At 44.0% G+C, this 18,675-nt stretch overlaps 1 protein-coding gene across 1 annotated transcript in view; it reads left to right on the top strand.

Annotated features, from left to right (window-relative positions):
- The first annotated feature begins 5,966 nt into the window (after positions 1-5,966).
- Positions 5,967-18,675, top strand: part of LOC307133488 (nucleotide-binding oligomerization domain-containing protein 1-like) — a 31,749-nt gene continuing 19,040 nt past the window's right edge. The window contains exon 1 of the mRNA XM_079828570.1: positions 5,967-6,278. The gene's annotated coding sequence lies outside the window, so the exon portion shown is untranslated. The remainder of the gene's footprint in view (positions 6,279-18,675) is intronic.

Here is an 18,675-nt window from a genome sequence, read left to right as displayed (position 1 = left end):
TTTCACAATTTGCTTTTTTATTAGAGATTTCATTTGCCATGTGATGCCATAGTGATGTTTTCTCTTGTCTTTATTTTGATTTTTTTCAGAGCATGATAAACTACAGACTGAGAACAGGAAAATAAAACATGGTCGGTTTTGCATCGAGTCTTTCTTTGCCTCGTCATACGTTAAAATCATCTGCAGACCTAGATTATCCTTAACACACACTGTCTATTTATCTATAAACCAAATGAGATAGATTTGATTTTATGGCAATTTAGATACACACATTTTTTTTACATTGTATGCATGTGTATTTAAATCATTTATTTAGTTACCAGATGTGCACGTGCGATGATAATATTCTATAATAAACACATTTAAATTCAAAAAAAGAATATATATATATATACATTTGTATATGTATGTATATATATATATGTATATATGTGTATGTATATATACATATATACATACATATATATATATATACATTTTGCAGTAGTTGTTTATAAAAAAATATATTGTTTCAACTTTCTTTTCTCTTGCTTTTATTCTGAACTTTCTTTAGAACTTGATGAACTTCTACAGAGTCAGAAGATACCAAAAGGTGAATTTGTTTTATGACTTTTTAAACGATGAATAACTAATTACTATTCTGAAAAACAATTAATACACAGTGCATATATGAATTTATTAAAGATTTTTACGAGACATGTAAGCTGTTCTTGGTTTTTGCTGGACTTTAAGTGGTGACCAATATTAAAAATTTGTTTAATTATCGATAAATTCTATTATGGACCCTAACTTCATATTTTCTTTCTGTGTTTAGTGACCACAGATTCAGAAACAGACATGGGTGAGTGAATAATACTCTTTTGAGTTCAGTTATGTATTGTCCCAAATTCATGGTCATGCCAAATATTGTTTATATACTTTGAGATAGAATACAAACTATCACTGTATAAACGCAATCAAATGGTTCAGATCCCAAATGATCAAATGTATGATGGTTTATGCCATAACAACAAACCATTTAAACTTGTAACTGTAAAGAAAAGCAGCACAAATTAAAATGAACACAAGCAGGGCTTTAACCAGGGTTTGAAAATTGGTGATGTCCTTGTTGGGGTGTCAAGAATTGTATCATAATTAAGCATAAACATTTTGTTTATGTCCAATTAAATTGCATTACAGTAGTTTAGGTCTAGTATTACATCACATTATTTTAGCTTAATACAACAGTCTTTAAAGTAGATATAATGCTGTAAAGCTATAAGACAAGATCCTATAAAAAAAATTATTATTTTAACAGTGAATGCAACTCTGAATGCTGATTCAGCTCATTCATGCCTCATTGGGCCAGAAGATGAGGAAGACGTGATAAATGACAACATAGCACCATAAGAAGGAAAATATAGAGGCAAAATAACAAATTTGATGAAAATTATCTTCATGGAGAGACGATGGATGGATGTTCCCCAGGGTGTATTCATGTGATGGAGCAAAGTGAGTGGGATTTAGCAGCGGTCAGACATCTGGCTTTTAACAAGAAACTTTATCCATTTGTTAGTTTAGATCCTGATTGGTGTAAAATCTCCACTGAACCACTGATCATCTGTGATGATTTCTAATGAGATCAGAATTAGCATCTTCAGAAATTAGTTATTTGGAAATATGTTAAATGATTTAGGCCCGGTTTCACAAACAGGGCTTAGACTAAGCCAGGATTAGACTTTAGTTCAGTTAGGACATTTAAGTAGCATTTATAAAAATGCCTTAGAAAAAAACATGGTGTGCATCTTGAGACAAAACAACAACACTGACATATTTGAAGATATATCAGTGCAAGATGCTTTCAGTTAAAACAGCTCAAACTTGCATTTTAGTCTTGGAAGCCTTGTCTGTGAAACAAGGGATTAGTGTGATCATAATATTAAGCATTTTGATGTATAAACCTGAACATTTATTTTGCACTCATTTCTGTATTAATCGTTGTGGTTTTGTATTTTAAACTCATCATAATGAAGTAATACATTCTGTTTCCATCTTATCCTGCCCTGGAACTTCTCAATTAGCTGAAAAGCCATCTGACCGGTGTGTTTTTAAGCATGACTTCTGACATTAATAATACAAAAATAGGCTGCAATGCAACAAGATGCTCATTTACATAATGGCACAACCTTCACAGTCGTATCACAGTTGACACAATGTTACTTAATAAATGAGTCCAAAGGAAATATGGACAATTTTGTAGGTGATTCAATTATAAACTAAATTTGTGTAATAAATATCTGCAAGGCAATACGGTCACACTTTATATTAGGTGTCCTGTACTTACATAAGTACAATGTAGTTTGTGTTCATATTCTATTGCAAAACACTTTTGCTGCTATTGAGGTATGATACCTGTAAGATTAGGGACAGGAGTGGTGGTATAGGTGGGTTTAATGGGTAAGGGAAGGGTCAACAGTGTGTAGTTACAGAGATTAATTACAGATGTAATTACATCCAGGTATTTTAAAAAAATATAAGTACATTGTAAAAACATGTATGTACACAATAAGTGCATTGTATCAAATGATTAACTTAAAGAAAGTACATGGTAGTTAAAGACACCTAATATAAAGTGGGACTGGCAATGCAAAGTGAAAGTTTACAATCTTAAATAAGTTTACTTTGAACATGTACATGTTTTTATCATGCATGTATTGAACAATACCTAAATGTCATGGTAAAATACACAAAATTATGAATGTTTGTGTCAACCAAGGGAAAGTCCAACATTGTGTTATTTCTATTCTTGCCAGACGGTGACGCTAACTACTTACTTTTAATTGGTCAACTCTTGATTGTTTTAATCCAGTGTATTAAGTCAGTTGATTATCTGTATTTACAATGAAGCAATTGGTTATATAGGTCTGATATTTTTGAACATTTTTAAAAATTACCAGATTATAATGAAACTAATATCTTCCGACTCCATAACAAATTTTATGACAATATTTTCAAGCCCCACCTGCACCTGTGTCGGGAAACACTGCCGGTTTGAACTGGGGTCACATTAAAGGGATAGTTCACCCAAAAATGAAAATTAGCCCATGATTTACTCACCCTCAAGTCATCCTATGTGTAAATGACATTCATCAGAGTTATATTAAAGATGTCCTGGCTCTTCCAGTCATTATAATGACAGTAAATGGCAGCCCAAAAAAGTGCATCCATCCATTATAAAAGTGGTCCACACGGCCCCAGGGCGTTAATAAAGGCCTTCTGAAGCAAATCGATGTTATAAATGAAAATATCTAGCTTCCGGCGGACCGCCTTCCATATTCAACTTACGAAGAAAGTGTAGCGCCTCTCACAGTTCAAAATGCTAATGCTACAGCCGATGTCAAACGATAGTCAGTTATGTTTTTTTACACTATGTCATAGTTATGCTTTTCCGTAAGTTGAATACAGAAGGCGGTCCGGCGGCTAGATATTTTACTTTATAATGTGTTAAATATGGATATTTTTCTTACAAAACCCACCGATTCGCCTCAGAAGGCCTTTATTAACCCCTCAGAGCCGTGTGGAGCACTTTTATAATGGATGGATGCACCTTTTTTGGGCTTCAAATTTTGGGCTTCCATTCACTGCCATTATAAAGCTTGGAAGAGCCAGGGTATAGGGTGAGTAAATCATGGGTAATTTTCATTTTTGGGTGAGCTAACCCTTTAATCCCATTATTAACAACACTCATTGCATTGGATGAACATTGTTGGTATTGAGACTTTGGGGCGGAAGTGGTCCTGCACGGCTTAGTGGGAAGGAGAGGACGGGACTTCCACGAGGGGGCCGAAGAGGGAGCGAGATGAGTGGCCACCGTATCTTCAACCGCAGGAATGGCGAAATAGCCCTGCTCCACAGAACCAACAAGGTTGGTGAAGTCAGCAGCTGCCGCGTTTGTCAAGCGGGCTGAGAAGGGCTGTTTCCAGGATCTGGAGATTTCGCTATGCAGATCGCTGAAACATGGCAGCTTTCTCCAACCTGGCCTGGAATTAGGACCACTTAGAAATCTCTCTTTGAGTCGAGAAGATAGGGCCTCGCAGGGCTCGTCCGGCCATTCGATAGCGAGCTTCTCAGATGAGCTCAGCGTAGGCCGCCCAGGGCCGCGCTTCCTGGCCGCTAGGCGGGAGAGCGTCGTCGGTAAAAGCAGGCCCGAAATCCTCAGAGTCGGACGCTGCAGTGAACACGACGTCATCTAGCCCGAAAGAAACCGCCTCGCGTGCTAGGGCATAAGTAATCGTGAGAAAACTCCATGGGCGGAGCCCTGCGCAAGTGCTCGGGGGAGAGAGGGAGATAAAGGGCGAGGCCCGTCTGCTCGCACTCCACATAGCTCTATATCCGAACCCCAGGTCGCGGATCCAAGAGAGACCTGCGCGGCTTCGGGAGCATGACAGGAGCGCGACGGGAGCGCAATGGGGAAAAACAGATGACTCCCTCTCAAAAACCGCAAGCCTCAAGCGGAGGGTTTTGAGAAGGAGGTTATCACAAAATTTACATTTTGAAGATCCCTGAGCCGCCACGCGCGCGTGTGAAAACCCCAAGCATTTTACAAACTTACTGTGAGAGTCGTCATTCGCAATAAAGCGAGTGCATGGCGGCAGGCAGCGACGAAACTCCATGACACTTCACCGCAAGGAGAACAAAGTTCCACTATCTGCAGTCGCTGAAGTGCTGGTGATGAAAGTTGAACGACATTTAAGATATTTGGGCCAGAAAAACCAAATGGCCGCTTTGTGAAGGCAGAGAAATCTGAGGAGCAGATGGTGCGCGCGCCAGTATAGTGTGGCGACGTCAGAGCGTTGGGGCGGCGCCCGCACCATTGGCGTGATTCTATAAGGGCTTCAGACAATCGGTACACCCAGCGGGCGTTCCCACTGCGTCATAAGCTACGAAGCACTGAGTGAACCTATGAAAGAGAACGCTTGATTGCTTGAATCCAGTATATTTGGGATCAATTCACATAACTAAAGTGGTCACACACTTAATACAATATGACGACACGCTACAGCATACGTCCTTTATCACTTAAGATCGCCAGACTTTATTGTAGGCCCTGTAGGTAGGGTTGCCACCTTCAGTGTGGCAAAATAAGGGACACCCATTCACGACACCCAAACAATTGCATAAAGGACAGATATAAAGAATACGTCATTAAATGATTATTTCAACATTATGTGAATTTGTTTTGTCATTAACAACACATTTTACATTAGTTTACATTTGATTATTTTATTTATTTCTAAAGAACTCTTTAGTAGCCTATTTGGTGCACTTTAAAGGGATAGTTCACCCAAAATGAAAATGCTGTCATCATTTACTCGCCCTCATGATGTTCCAAACCTGTATTAGTTTCTTTGTTCTGCTGAACACAAAATAAGATATTTTGAAGAAAGTTTGTAACCAGGCTGCTTTGGGGGCACCATTGACTTCCATAGTAATCTTGCTATGTGTTCAACAAAGAAATGTATACATGTTTGGAACAACTTGAGGGTGAGGAAATAATGACAGAATTTTCATTTTTGGGTGAAGTGTCCCTTTAAGCTGTCATTCTGAAACACTAATCACTTTTTTGAATTTCAAATTTTCTTTTTCTTTTTTCTTTTTTATTAATTTACTTAAATTCTGACTATATTATTATGTAATTATTTGTCCCATTTTTATCTAAATATTTTTTTAAATGTCATAAACTTTATATGACAGGATTATGTATTATGTATGATTAATATAGTCTAGCTAAATTATACATTACTAATAACATTTATTAGGCTATAATCTATTAATTAACCTGCCTAAAAAATAATAATTATGTCTGCCAAGCTCTGATAATGTATGGAATATTATATTAATATATTATCCATAAAAAAAAACTACTACAGGCCTATACCTTTAGAAGCACGGATGTGTCTGTCATAGACCGGTCTGTCACCGCTTCTGCTTTAAGTCTGAGCAAATGCTTCTCATAAAGTGTGTAGTTCGCCTGAGGTTCATTATGAGTTACTGGACAGACCCATTGATACCTTTTTGATATTCAGCTCTCTTGCGAGATCCTCTTGCGTTCAAACGGTGGACATGTTTTTAAAAACCGCGCAAGTTTACAGCGCATGTTCTCGAGACTAAAACGCAATCACGCACAAATGAGCTCCTGTACTACTTATTTTACGGGACTGGTGGCAACCCTACCTGAAGAGGAAGTGCTGCAGATCCTGTAGCCTACAGTCGGAAGTTGCTGTCGAGGTGCATGGCAGGTAATTTCTCTCCAGCCCAAATTGTTAACATTGTCCAAGATTACTAAACTCTTCCGAGTTTAGTAATCTTGTACGGCTTGTATGGATCGCATCTTGTGTTTTATTCATGGATGATCGTTTCATTTATTTCTGCGTATGCTTATGTATTGCCAAATTGAAGCCCATATGTTTTGAAAACATTTCTCGTGTATTGTTTTGTGTTTATTCGCGTCGCATGAATGGCTAAACCCCATTATTGTCTCCGTCTGTTCACCAATCAGAGCCTTAATAGAAAATACTGTGAAACGAGTTCCCTTACGAGAGTACTCTCGTATTGCGTTTTGCTAAAACGCTATGGGGAATTCCTTTCCTCGAGATATTGAAGCAAATTTTTATCCAAAAATACCTTTTATACGCAGTGCAGCTGCACAACTCTCAGCAGGAAGCAGCTGCGTGCTGATTGGCTGTGCCGTTGCAACTGCAGCAACCTATAGCGAGACCTTGGGGCGGGACGGACCAATCAGGTCCTTCCAAACTCCCGCCACAAGGGGCAACATAATTTGCATAGCCTAGGGTATATAAGACCCACTCTCGCAAGGTTAGTCAGATTAATTCTTCTTCAGCGACTTGCAATCGTTGAGCTCCGGATCGAAGCCTGCCGTCGACACGCACCCAGCGGAACACGCAGCCTGAGGACGTCGGATTCTCCGCCTTCAGCCTGCCTTCCAGCTGCGCCATCCGGCACCATATCCTTTATACCTTCTGTTTTTCTAAAACATTCAAAAAGAGCCGAGACGTTGATACAAATGTCTCGTTCCTGCGCCTCGTGCAGAGGTTTCATCGCGGACGAGGATCGGCACATCATCTGCGTGTCATGTCTCGGACGAGACCACACGCAGGCTGCACTCAACCAGGGCGGCTGCCCTGAGTGCGACGAGCTGGCGCTGCAGACCCTTCGGGCTCGGCTCGCCAGCTTCGACTCGGATCCCGTCCCGTGCTCCCAGCCTCTAGAGCCACGGAAGAAAAAACGTCGCGACCAGAGGCCACCGGAGCGCTCTGACGAGCACACGCCGGGCATGTCCCCGCGTGCCTCGCCATCGCCCGTGTTGTTCGCCGACGAGCAGCACAGCTCCCCTCGCATGGCGGCTGCTGCTGTTTCGTTCGGCGGACCGGAGGAGGAAGAGGATGACAGCCTTTCCCTTGCTGCATCCGGGAGCGGGTGGTCGGACGCCGCCTCGGAGCACGCCACTTCGACGCGGACGGCTAGCGGCGTCATAACCTCAGTCGACGCTGAGCTTATGCGCTTGCTCACCAAGGCCGTGGACGACCTCGGCATTGACTGGTCTCAGCCCGAGGAGCCCACGAGAAGCCGTCTGGATGAGTGGTATTTCGAGAACCGCCGTCAACCTACCGCTCAAAGACCCGCTCCCTTCTTCCCAGAAGTCCACGAGGAGCTAACAAAATCGTGGAAGGCGCCATTTTCATCACGCGCCAGATCCTCTTTTTCTCCAGCGCTCTCGGTAGTCGATGGCGCTCAGAAAAAAGGATATCAAGCCCTTCCTCCCCTCGAGGAGGCTGTCGCTGCACACCTTTGCCCGCCCTCCGCCAGAGGATGGCAGTCAAAGACCGTGCACCCTTCCAAGGCCTGCCGCACTACGTCCAGCCTCGCCGGTCGAGCATTCGCCTCCGCCGGCCAGGCAGCGTCAGCGCTACACTCCATGGCGGTTCTTCAAGTCTTCCAGGCCAAACTCCTCCGTTCCCTGGACGAGTCTGTTCCTGATAACGAGGCTCTGAAGGATCTGCGCGGCGCCACTGACTTGGCCCTGCGCGCCACCAAGGCCAATGCTCAGGCGATCGGCAGATGCATGGCCAGCCTGACGGTGTTGGAGCGCCATTTATGGCTTAACTTAACGGAGATGAAGGACGCGGACAAGACCGCTTTCCTGGACGCGCCCATTTCGCCTTCAGGATTGTTTGGTTCCGCCGTGGTTGGGTTCACAGAGCGCTTCACTGAGGCACAGAAAACTTCGCAGGCAATGCGACATTTCCTGCCCAAGCGTTCCAGCTCCTCCGCTAGCCGTCAAGCTAAGGCTGGACCAGCCCAGCCCGCCAAGGCGCCGCCTTCAGCTCGCCAGCCTCACGCGGCTTCCAAGCCCGGTCAGCGTTCCCGCTCTACGAGCCGCAGCAGACCGCCGGAGCGTCGAGGTCCACGACCCAGCAATGTGTCGAAACCTGAGCCTCCGAAGCCGTCCTAGCCAGAGGTATGAAGAGAAGGCGGATAGTGCCCGCTTCGGCCGGTGCACCGCCTCGCTCTCTTCCAAAACGTTCCCCAGCTCCCTTCAAGGCGGCTGGGAACGCCACATTCACAGCCAACGAGCCCGCAAGCAAGCGTGCTCGCCTGTACACAAACGCCGTTTTCACGGCGACCCATATGAGTCACAAAAAGAGCTTTTTCTCTGTAGGCAGTGTGCCAGCATTAAAGCATGTACCCCTACACTCAAGCACTCCCCCATGTTCCCCAGCCCCCTGCACTCAGGTGGCTGGAAACATTATTCTCACAGTCAACGAGCCCGCACTCAAGCGCGCTCGCCTGTACACAAGCACCAATCCTCTATGTCCCCCGGCCCCCTGCACTCAGGCGGCGGGAAACAATTCCCTCATAAGCGCCAGCTTAGCGCAAGGTTATCGGGCCACCGAGTCCCTGTTACTCAGCGACTCGCCCCACAGATTAATTCAGCCCCTGGCTTCGAAGGCCGAGGCCTGGCGGGCCATTCCCGGCATTTCGAAATGGGTGTTGAACATAATAGAACGAGGTTACTCGCTACAGTTTGCTCGCAGACCACCGCGCTTTCGCGCCGTGGAAGAGACAACGGTGAGAAGCGACAAAAGTCACGTGCTTCGAACCGAGATATCAAAACTGTTAATAAAGGGAGCGGTAGAAGCCGTACACCCCTCACAGAGCGAGTCAGGCTTTTACAGCCGTTACTTCCTTGTACCAAAAAAGGACGGTGGTCTAAGACCCATCCTAGATCTCAGACATCTGAACAAAGCCCTTATGAAGCGCCCGTTCAGAATGTTGAGAATGAAACAAATCCTCGCGCACATTCGCCCGGGAGATTGGTTTTTCACTGTGGATCTAGAGGATGCCTATTTTCACATACAAATAGCCCCCCATCACAGGCCATTCTTGAGATTCGCCTTCGAGGGGAAAGCATACCAATACAAGGTGCTACCTTTTGGTCTATCTCTAGCCCCTCGCACGTTTACAAAGTGCATGGAAGCGGCGCTAACCCCGCTGAGGCTTCGGGGAATGAGAATTCTCAACTATCTCGACGACTGGCTCATAATAGCTCAGTCAGAGATACAGTTATTAAACCACAGATCTTGGCTTCTCAACCATTTACAATGCTTGGGACTCAGAATCAATGTGGCAAAGAGTTTATTGTCTCCCACACAGAAAGTTTCGTTTCTGGGAACAGTATTGGACTCAATGCAGATGAGCGGGCGGCTGACGTCACAGCGCGCGCTCTCTGTTCGGAACCGAGCGGTTTCCCTCAGGTCCGGTGCACACATTCCTCTCAAACACTTTCAGAGGATGTTGGGTTTCATGGCCTCGGCGGCGCCAGTTCTCAGACTGGGTCTGTTGCGCATGCGCCCCCTACAGCACTGGCTGAATCGCCGCGTTCCAGCTCACGCATGGCTTTCGGGCCGATTGCAAATCAAGGTAGACCACAGCTGTGTGTTAGCTCTGGCTCCTTGGAAAAATCCCGTCTGGTACAAGACGGGCGTGAGTTTGGGCACTGTTACGAAGTGGAAAGTTATCTCGACAGATGCATCCAACCTAGGTTGGGGAGCCCTTCACGAGGGCAGGCCGATCTCCGGTCTCTGGTCAGACTCGGAGAAGAGCCTTCATATAAACTGTCTAGAGATGAAAGCGGTCACGATATCGCTAAGAGCTTTCCTTCCGTACATAAAATACCACCATGTCCTGATCCGAACGGACAGCAGGTCGGTGGTAGCCTATATAAATCGCCAAGGCGGTCTGAGATCTATCGATCTGCACTCAATGGCGGAAGAAGCCCTAATATGGGCAGAGCACAATCTGAGCTCGCTGAGAGCGACTCACGTGCCAGGCATTCTGAATTTGGGTCCGGACATGCTGTCCAGGGGCAAAGTGTCCCCGGCAGAGTGGTCTCTTCACCCAAATATAATTCAGATAATTTGGGGCAAGTTTGGAGAGGCAAAAGTGGATCTTTTCGCCTCAAAAGACAATGCTCAATGCCGAATATATTTCTCCAAGCACGAGGATGCGTTGGCCCACGAATGGCCCAACCTTCCTCTTTATGCGTTTCCCCCAATCTCAATGTTACCTCAGGTCATAGAGAGGATCAGGGAGAGCAAATGCGCTGTGCTTTTAATAGCCCCGCTTTGGAGAAATCAACCTTGGTTCTCACTGCTGAGTCAGATGTCAGATGCAGCTCCGTGGCCGATCCCGCTGAGGAGAGATCTTCTCATGCAGGCGGAACGGCAGATCTGGCATCCCCGTCCCGATCTATGGGCGCTTCATGTTTGGTCCATCAACGGGTACATGAGAACCTTTCTGAAAGCATAATGAACACTATTACTGAAGCTAGAGCCCCCACTACTAGGCGGCTCTATTCAGGCAAATGGTCAGTCTTTTCAGACTGGTGTAAAGCGCGAAGTCTGACCCCACATGATTGTGCAGTGTCAGAGGTGCTTACATTTTTACAAGAGCTTCTGGACGCGGGTCGTTCCCCCTCCACGCTCAAAGTTTATGTGGCTGCTATAGCAGCGTATCACATTAAAGTGAACGGACTGTCACTAGGAAAGAGCGATCTCATTGTTCGCTTCCTTAAAGGGGCTAGAAGGCTTCACCCACCTCGTCCCCCTTCAGTCCCTATATGGGACCTGTCCACGGTCCTGGATGCCATGAAGAGCTCTGCATTTGAGCCTCTGCATTCTGTGAGCTTAAAGCTCCTGTCACTAAAGACCGCTTTTCTGCTAGCGATTGCATCAGTTAAGCGAGTGGGTGATCTGCACGCGCTCTCTGTGAGCGCCTCGTGTCTGGAATTTGGGCCAAACGACTCCAAAGTCGTCCTCAAACCAAGACATGGATATGTACCTAAAGTGCTTTCAACTCCGTTCAGAGCACAGGTTATTTCACTTTCGGCACTTTCATCACAGTCAGATGAAATAGATGCTAATTTGCTCTGTCCTGTCAGAGCGCTGAGAATATACATAGAGCGTTCCGCTGTTTACAGGCAAACTGAACAGCTCTTTGTATGCTTTGGCGGACGCACCCGAGGGTGCGCGGTTACAAAGCAGACCCTGTCACGGTGGATAGTGGATGCTATCTCACTGGCCTATGAGTCTAAAGATCTCGGCTGCCCTTTGGGCATTAAAGCCCATTCTACTAGAGGCATGGCCTCTTCGTGGGCTTGGTCTACTGGCATTTCTCTGAATGATATCTGTGCGGCGGCAGGCTGGGCCTCCCCGTCCACTTTTATCAGATTCTATAATTTAGATGTTCCGGCTTTACAAGCTGGGCTTCTTGCTGTATGAACAGATTAACCCCTTGAGGCTCGATAAGTCCGGCCTGGGTTTAATATTGTATAAGTCATAAGCATATTCCTTACGGCCCGAAGTGTCTGGCCACTCTTTATTCCTGACCCGATTATGTCCGGTCTATACTTATTGCACGAATATCGTGTTCATTCTCATGAGGGCCCGACTCAGGTCTGGCCCATTCTGAATTATTGATATCATACTACAGGCCCACCTAGGTTGGCCTGGGTTTGGTGTCGTCGGCTTTAGAGCCGTTAAGCAAGCACGGCGTTTTGCATTGGTCCCCCATAGCGTTTTAGCAAAACGCAATACGAGAGTACTCTCGTAAGGGAACGTTTCGGTTACTAACGTAACCTCGGTTCCCTAAGATGAGGGAACGAGTATTGCGTTTTGCTTGCCGTGCTTGCTCACTTGCTCAGGAGTCGCTTCAGTCGATTAACCTGACTAACCTTGCGAGAGTGGGTCTTATATACCCTAGGCTATGCAAATTATGTTGCCCCTTGTGGCGGGAGTTTGGAAGGACCTGATTGGTCCGTCCCGCCCCAAGGTCTCGCTATAGGTTGCTGCAGTTGCAACGGCACAGCCAATCAGCACGCAGCTGCTTCCTGCTGAGAGTTGTGCAGCTGCACTGCGTATAAAAGGTATTTTTGGATAAAAATTTGCTTCAATATCTCGAGGAAAGGAATTCCCCATAGCGTTTTAGCAAAACGCAATACTCGTTCCCTCATCTTAGGGAACCGAGGTTACGTTAGTAACCGAAACGTTAATCAACCTGAAACACGAACTACTCCATCACTCACAAACTTTATGAACGGCTTGAGTCAAATTTGTATTGCGTCTTTGGTTTTGGTTTCGTTTTTGTTTCCGTTTAACGTGCAGTTCAGCGAGTCAGATCCGTTCATTAATGATTCAATCCGGTAACTCCTGAGTTTTAGGAGTTTTTAACTGTTCATTGAAATAATCGGCTCATATGAATCACTGATAGTCGGCTGATAATCGTGTGAATTTACTTGAGGGTCATAACTTAATCTAGTTGCCTACTAAAAGGCATTCTTTTACGAAAACGTTAAAGAGTACATTTACAAAAGTTGCTTCATGATTTAGTGATTAAATATAATTCCATAGTAATAAATGCCACTTGTAAATTGTATTGATGACAGGAGACCGCGTGTGTTTGAACTGAACTGGGAACTGTTTGAACTGTGTTAAGGCCAATTTATACTTCTGCGTCGAGTGTACGCCGTAGGCTGCGCTGTTGTCTGCGTCAATGTGCAATTTAGTAGGCAGTGCCCTCGGGCATGTTAGTGTAATCAAGACAACAGCCGAAGAAGAAGCTGCTTGTTGTGTAGAATCTGTACATTCATGTCGGAATATCAGCAGCAGTGAGAGAGCGGCTTTTCTTGCAGCTTGAGTTGTTGTCTCTAATACAAATTAAGCATCTCTAGTTGATTAGTAAAGTTAATTAAGGCGATCTGGCGCTGGAATGTGTTTGTGAAATCATGCGGAGCTCGTGGCCGCTGTTTTCAGTAGCGGTGGCTCGAGCAATCGATTGCTGTTGCGGAGACTTCATTCACGAAATAGGCTATACCCTAATGTGTCCCTGTTCTTGATATACAATTACTGATTAACATCTTTGGTTTTAATGAGAAAATAAATAAACTATACTCAGCGGATCTATGTATTTATTTACTACCATAAAGAATCGCTGGACTGCAAAATATTGTGTTATAGCAGTCGTAAGGAACTATCATCCCATTTCTTGACACACACACACACACACACACACACACACACACACACACACACACACACACACACACACACACACACACACACACACACACACACACACACACACACACCTATCGCAGATTTTTTATTTATTTATTGACCTGAGGGAAGGGTTCTGGCAGACCAATCACAGCGCTTGCGGTCCGCGTAGAATTGACGCGTTGTTACATTTTTGGAGAGGTGCGCGTCAGGCTACGGCGTAGGGTACGGCGTATCCAACGTGTCTATGCGTAGGGTACGCCGTACCCTCTGCGTGCACTCGACGCAGAAGTATAAATTGGCCTTTAGACCATCCTGGGTCTATAATGAAGATGGTGAAGCAATAGCGCCTCACAGCGTTCACTCATTACATTACAACATGTTCACATCACACACACACACACACACACACACTCTGGTCGATCTTCAGTTCTGCTCTGTTTGAATGAGTGCTGTGGGTGAGAGTCCTCTGTGAATGCTTCTGTTCCAGCATTTCTTCTCATGTTCAGGTAAGCAGAAGGAGAAATGGTTTCAATCATATTTAACTATTTGTTAAGAAAGTTCATTCATTAAATTAATTCATTAAATTAATTCAGTAAATTATATCATTACTATTAAGAAGCACTTTGATATGTGGGGATCAGTCTGAATAAAGATTGTGCCTTGTGTAGGCAGTACATAGACACTGTTATGTTTATACTTTGTAGATGAAGACACGGACACGAGATCAGTACAATGTAGTCTTTTTACTCAGATCGATTGTGTGTGACGTCACATAGGTACGGGTAGTACAACCATACAAAATACATGACATCCCCCTTCTTTAGTTTAACTATCCAAAATGTGCCTCTGTAAACAATTCTAACTTCAACTCTTTACAACATAATATTTTAATTAGACAGTTATATATAAGCTAAATAGAACCTCTGTTTTTATGAGAAATCTTGTGAACATTGAGTTTTTTTTTTTTTTTTTAACTGCACAAATTATTCAAAACAAAACTCAGGTTACTGCAGTGTACCTTTGTGGTGCATACCACTGTTCAGTCCATGTATCTTGAGGGCATTTTCACTTGTCTACCTGACTTGGTTATATATCTATGTGGCTGAGACTCGGGAGATTCAGTGTTTTGTGAGTCCTTGTCGATGGTAGAAGATTGAGTGTCATTGACATGCGAATCCATCTCACCATTGGTGTCATTGACTGTATTGTCTGTTGCTGTTGTGAGACTTTCCTCTCCAGTCTTGAGAAGATGTTTTCTGTTCCTTCTGTATATTTTCCCATCTGGAGTTTGTACAATGAAGGATCTTGGTTGCTCATGTCTTTTTATGATTACCGCAGGTTTCCAGACATCTCCTCGTTGCACTCTCACTCTTTCTCCAATGTGAACATCTGGAAGCAATTTTGTTTGTCTGTCAAAGTAAGCTTTTTGCTTGTCTTGCCTTTGTTTCAGGTCATCTTGAATTTGTATGTTGCTTTTGGGCTGCAGCAAGGTGACTGAGGTAGGTATCTTGGATTTCAACCGCCGTCCCATTAGTAACTGTACAGGTGAGTACCCAATACCATCCAATGGCGTGTTTCGGTATTCCAACAAAGCAATGTAGGGGTCACTTTTGCCACTCTGAGCTTTCTTTAACAAGTTTTTTATGGTTTGGATTGCTCGTTCAGCTTGTCCATTTGACTGTGCATGTCCTGGGCTGGATGTCACATGCTCGAATTCCCATGCTTTTGCAAACTTACTGAACTCTGTGCTGGCATACTGTGGACCATTGTCTGAGACTACAGTATCTGGTATACCATGCCTTGCGAACATAGATTTCATGGCCACGATCACACTCTGAGCAGTTGTATCAGACAGTTTGCTGATTTCTGGGAATTTAGAGTAGTAATCAACAGACAGTAAGTAATCTGAACCATTGTAATGGAATAGATCTGTGCCAACTTTTGACCAAGGTCTTCCTGGTATTGGATGTGATATCAGTGGTTCTCTTGGATTACTGTTCTTGTGTGTGTTGCACACTGGACATTGAGAGACAAACTTTTCAATTTGGTTTGACATGTTCGGCCAATACAGAACATCCCTGGCTCTTTCTTTGCATTTTACAACTCCAAGGTGTGATTCATGAATTTTCATCAGCATTTCTTGTCTCAGTTTGCTTGGAACTATAAGCTTTGCAGATTTGAAAAGGAGTCCTGATGTGAAGCTTATTTCTTCTTTGAATGTCCAGTACGCTTGAATCAGCTTTGGAACATCACTTCTTTCTTTAGGCCATCCATCCATGGTCATTTTGCGCAGTAGTTGCATTTCTTGATCAGCAGCTGTTGTACTGCGGAAGAGACTCAGCTTTTCTTCAGACATAGGCAAATGCGACGTTATCCAGCACATCTCTAACTCTTGACCAAGTAAGTCTTCTGCATGCTCATTTAGGTATGCACGACTTAGTGCATCCGCGATGTGCATCTCTTTACCTGGTTTGTAGGTTACCTTTAGGCTGTATCGCTGAAGTCTGAGAAGCATGCGCTGTAATCTGGGTGGAGCTTGGTGCAGCGATTTCTTGAAAATACTTTCCAGTGGTTTGTGATCACTTTCAACTTCCACTTCCTTGCCGTAGATGTATTGATGAAATTTTTCGCATCCATAAACTATGGCAAGTAGCTCTTTTTCAATTTGCGCATATCTTTTTTGAACATCTGTGAGCGCACGTGATCCATAAGCCACTGGTTTTTTATCTTGCAGAATGACTGCCCCGATGCCTTCTGAGCTGGCATCAACTGAAAGTGTCACTGGTTTCTGTACATCAAAGAATTTCAGTGTTGGAGCATTTGTCAGTAAATTCTTCATTTTTGTGAAGCTTTCTTGTTGCTGTTCCTCCCAGTGCCACTGAACATCATCTTCTAGCAGCTTTCGAAGAGGAGCACTGACGTCAGATAAATTTGGAATGAATTTGGATAGGTATTGCACCATACCCATGAATCTCATGAGTGCTTGCTTGTTTTCAGGTGGTGGCATTTGCACTATTGCTCTCACCTTTTCATGATCTGGCTTAAGACCTTCTTCTGAGATGATGTGTCCAAGATATCTTATCTTTGACGTTCGTATCTGGCACTTGCTCTTGTTTAGTTTTAGATTCCATTCCTTTGCTCTTTCCAGCAGCTTGATGAGCCTGTGATCATGTTCTTCTGTTGTCTCTCCCCACACTAGGATATCATCAATGACATTGACCACACCTTCAAGACCTTCTAACATCTGCGCGACTGCACGCTGAAATACTTCACTGGCTGAAGACACACCAAATGGTAATCGAAGAAATCTATACCTTCCTATTGGCGTGTTAAACGTGCAGAGTTTCGAGCTCTCATCGTCCAGTTTTATTTGCCAGAATCCTTGATTAGCGTCCAGAACTGAGAATATCTTTGCATTTGGCATGCTGGATACCACTTCTTCCACTGTCAGTAGAGGGTAATGTTCACGCTTTATTGCTTTATTGAGGTTTTGTGGGTCCATACATATACGTATCTTGTTCGGTTTCACCACTGTTACCATGCTGTTCACCCAGTCCGTCGGTTCTGTTTGCTTTACTATTACACCCATGCTTTCCATCTTATGTAGCTCTTCAACTATTTTGTCCTTGAGTGCTACAGGAACCTTTCTTGGTGGATGAATCACTGGTGATACATTGGGGTCTGTTTTGATGTGATGCTCAATTGGTAAGCAGCCAAGGCCAGAAAACAGGTCATCAAAGCCTTTCAAGGGGTCATTTTTAGTCTTTATTTCGTATATTCTTTTCACCATCCCTAATTTTTCACAAGTTGTGCGTCCAAGAATTGCAGGTACGTTGTTGTCAACCACTTGAAATTGAATATTATGTTTTTGGTTTCTGTAGGTGAAGGTCAGCTGAACTTGTCCCACCGGTGACATCTTGTGGCCAGAATATGTAACTAAGTGACAGGTGGATTTTTTTAGTTTTCTTTGAGTTTCCAGCGACTTAAACATATTGTTGGGTATTACATTACATGCTGCCCCTGTGTCTAATTTAAATGTAATGTTCTTGTTGTTTATTTTCAGGTTTTCAGTCCATTTGTCTGTCTTACTTTGTCTTTCAGTGGTGACCGTGTGCACATCGATGGTTCCAACAAAGAAATCATCTTGTTCGTCACTTTGTTCATCTTGCTCTATTGCATGCATTTTCTTGGTGAAGACTTGCATTCTGCACATTTTTGCAAAGTGGTTTCTTTTGTTGCATGCTTTGCAAATTTGTCCATAAGCTGGGCACTTTTTGTATTCATGTTGGTAGCCACATCTTGAACATTTCACGGTCGCTTTGTGGTGACTTTCCATTGTATGCTGGTTACTTTTCTGTTCACTTTGCACTGTTTTGCCTCCTCTTTTCTTTGGATGTTTTACACTGCTTATCTTGTTCACGTCTATTTCTTCAACTAGCATTTTCATCTGATTTGACGTTAACTCGTTGGCCCGGCAGGTGTCGATTGCTTTTTCCAACGTGAGGTCTGCCTCGCGTAATAATCTTGCACGAACATTGTCGTCCTTTATCCCGCAAACGATTCTGTCCCTGATAAGTGAATCAGTCAGATCGCCAAATTCACAGTCTTTCGCCTTGTGTTTAAGATCTGTGACATATGCATCAATTGTTTCTTCTGAGCTTTGCGCTCTCGTAAAAAACATGTGGCGAATGTACGGCAGATTCTTTCTGGGCTCACAATAGTCTTTGAATTTCTTTTTTAGTTCCTCTATTTTATTCACTTCTCGCTCCGTGAACTGGAATGTGTTGTACACTTTAATGGCTTCTTCACCCGCAATATGAAGAAATGTAGCACACTGCACGGTCTCTGATTTTTCTGCCACGCCACTCGCAATGAGGTACAACTCGAATTTCTGAATCCATACCTTCCAATTCTCCGCCAAGTTGCCTTGAAGAGACAAAGCTGATGGTGGCTGCAATAGTGACATCTTTTCCAGTTGTGCTTTTCGATTCTTCTATCCCACATCTGACACCATGTTATGTTTATACTTTGTAGATGAAGACACGGACACGAGATCAGT

The sequence above is a fragment of the Gobio gobio genome (assembly GCF_949357685.1).
Source record: "Gobio gobio genome assembly, chromosome: 1".
Taxonomy (NCBI): domain Eukaryota; kingdom Metazoa; phylum Chordata; class Actinopteri; order Cypriniformes; family Gobionidae; genus Gobio; species Gobio gobio.
The sequence above is the reverse complement of the archived record's forward strand: the minus strand, read 5'-3'. Positions and strand labels throughout refer to the sequence as shown.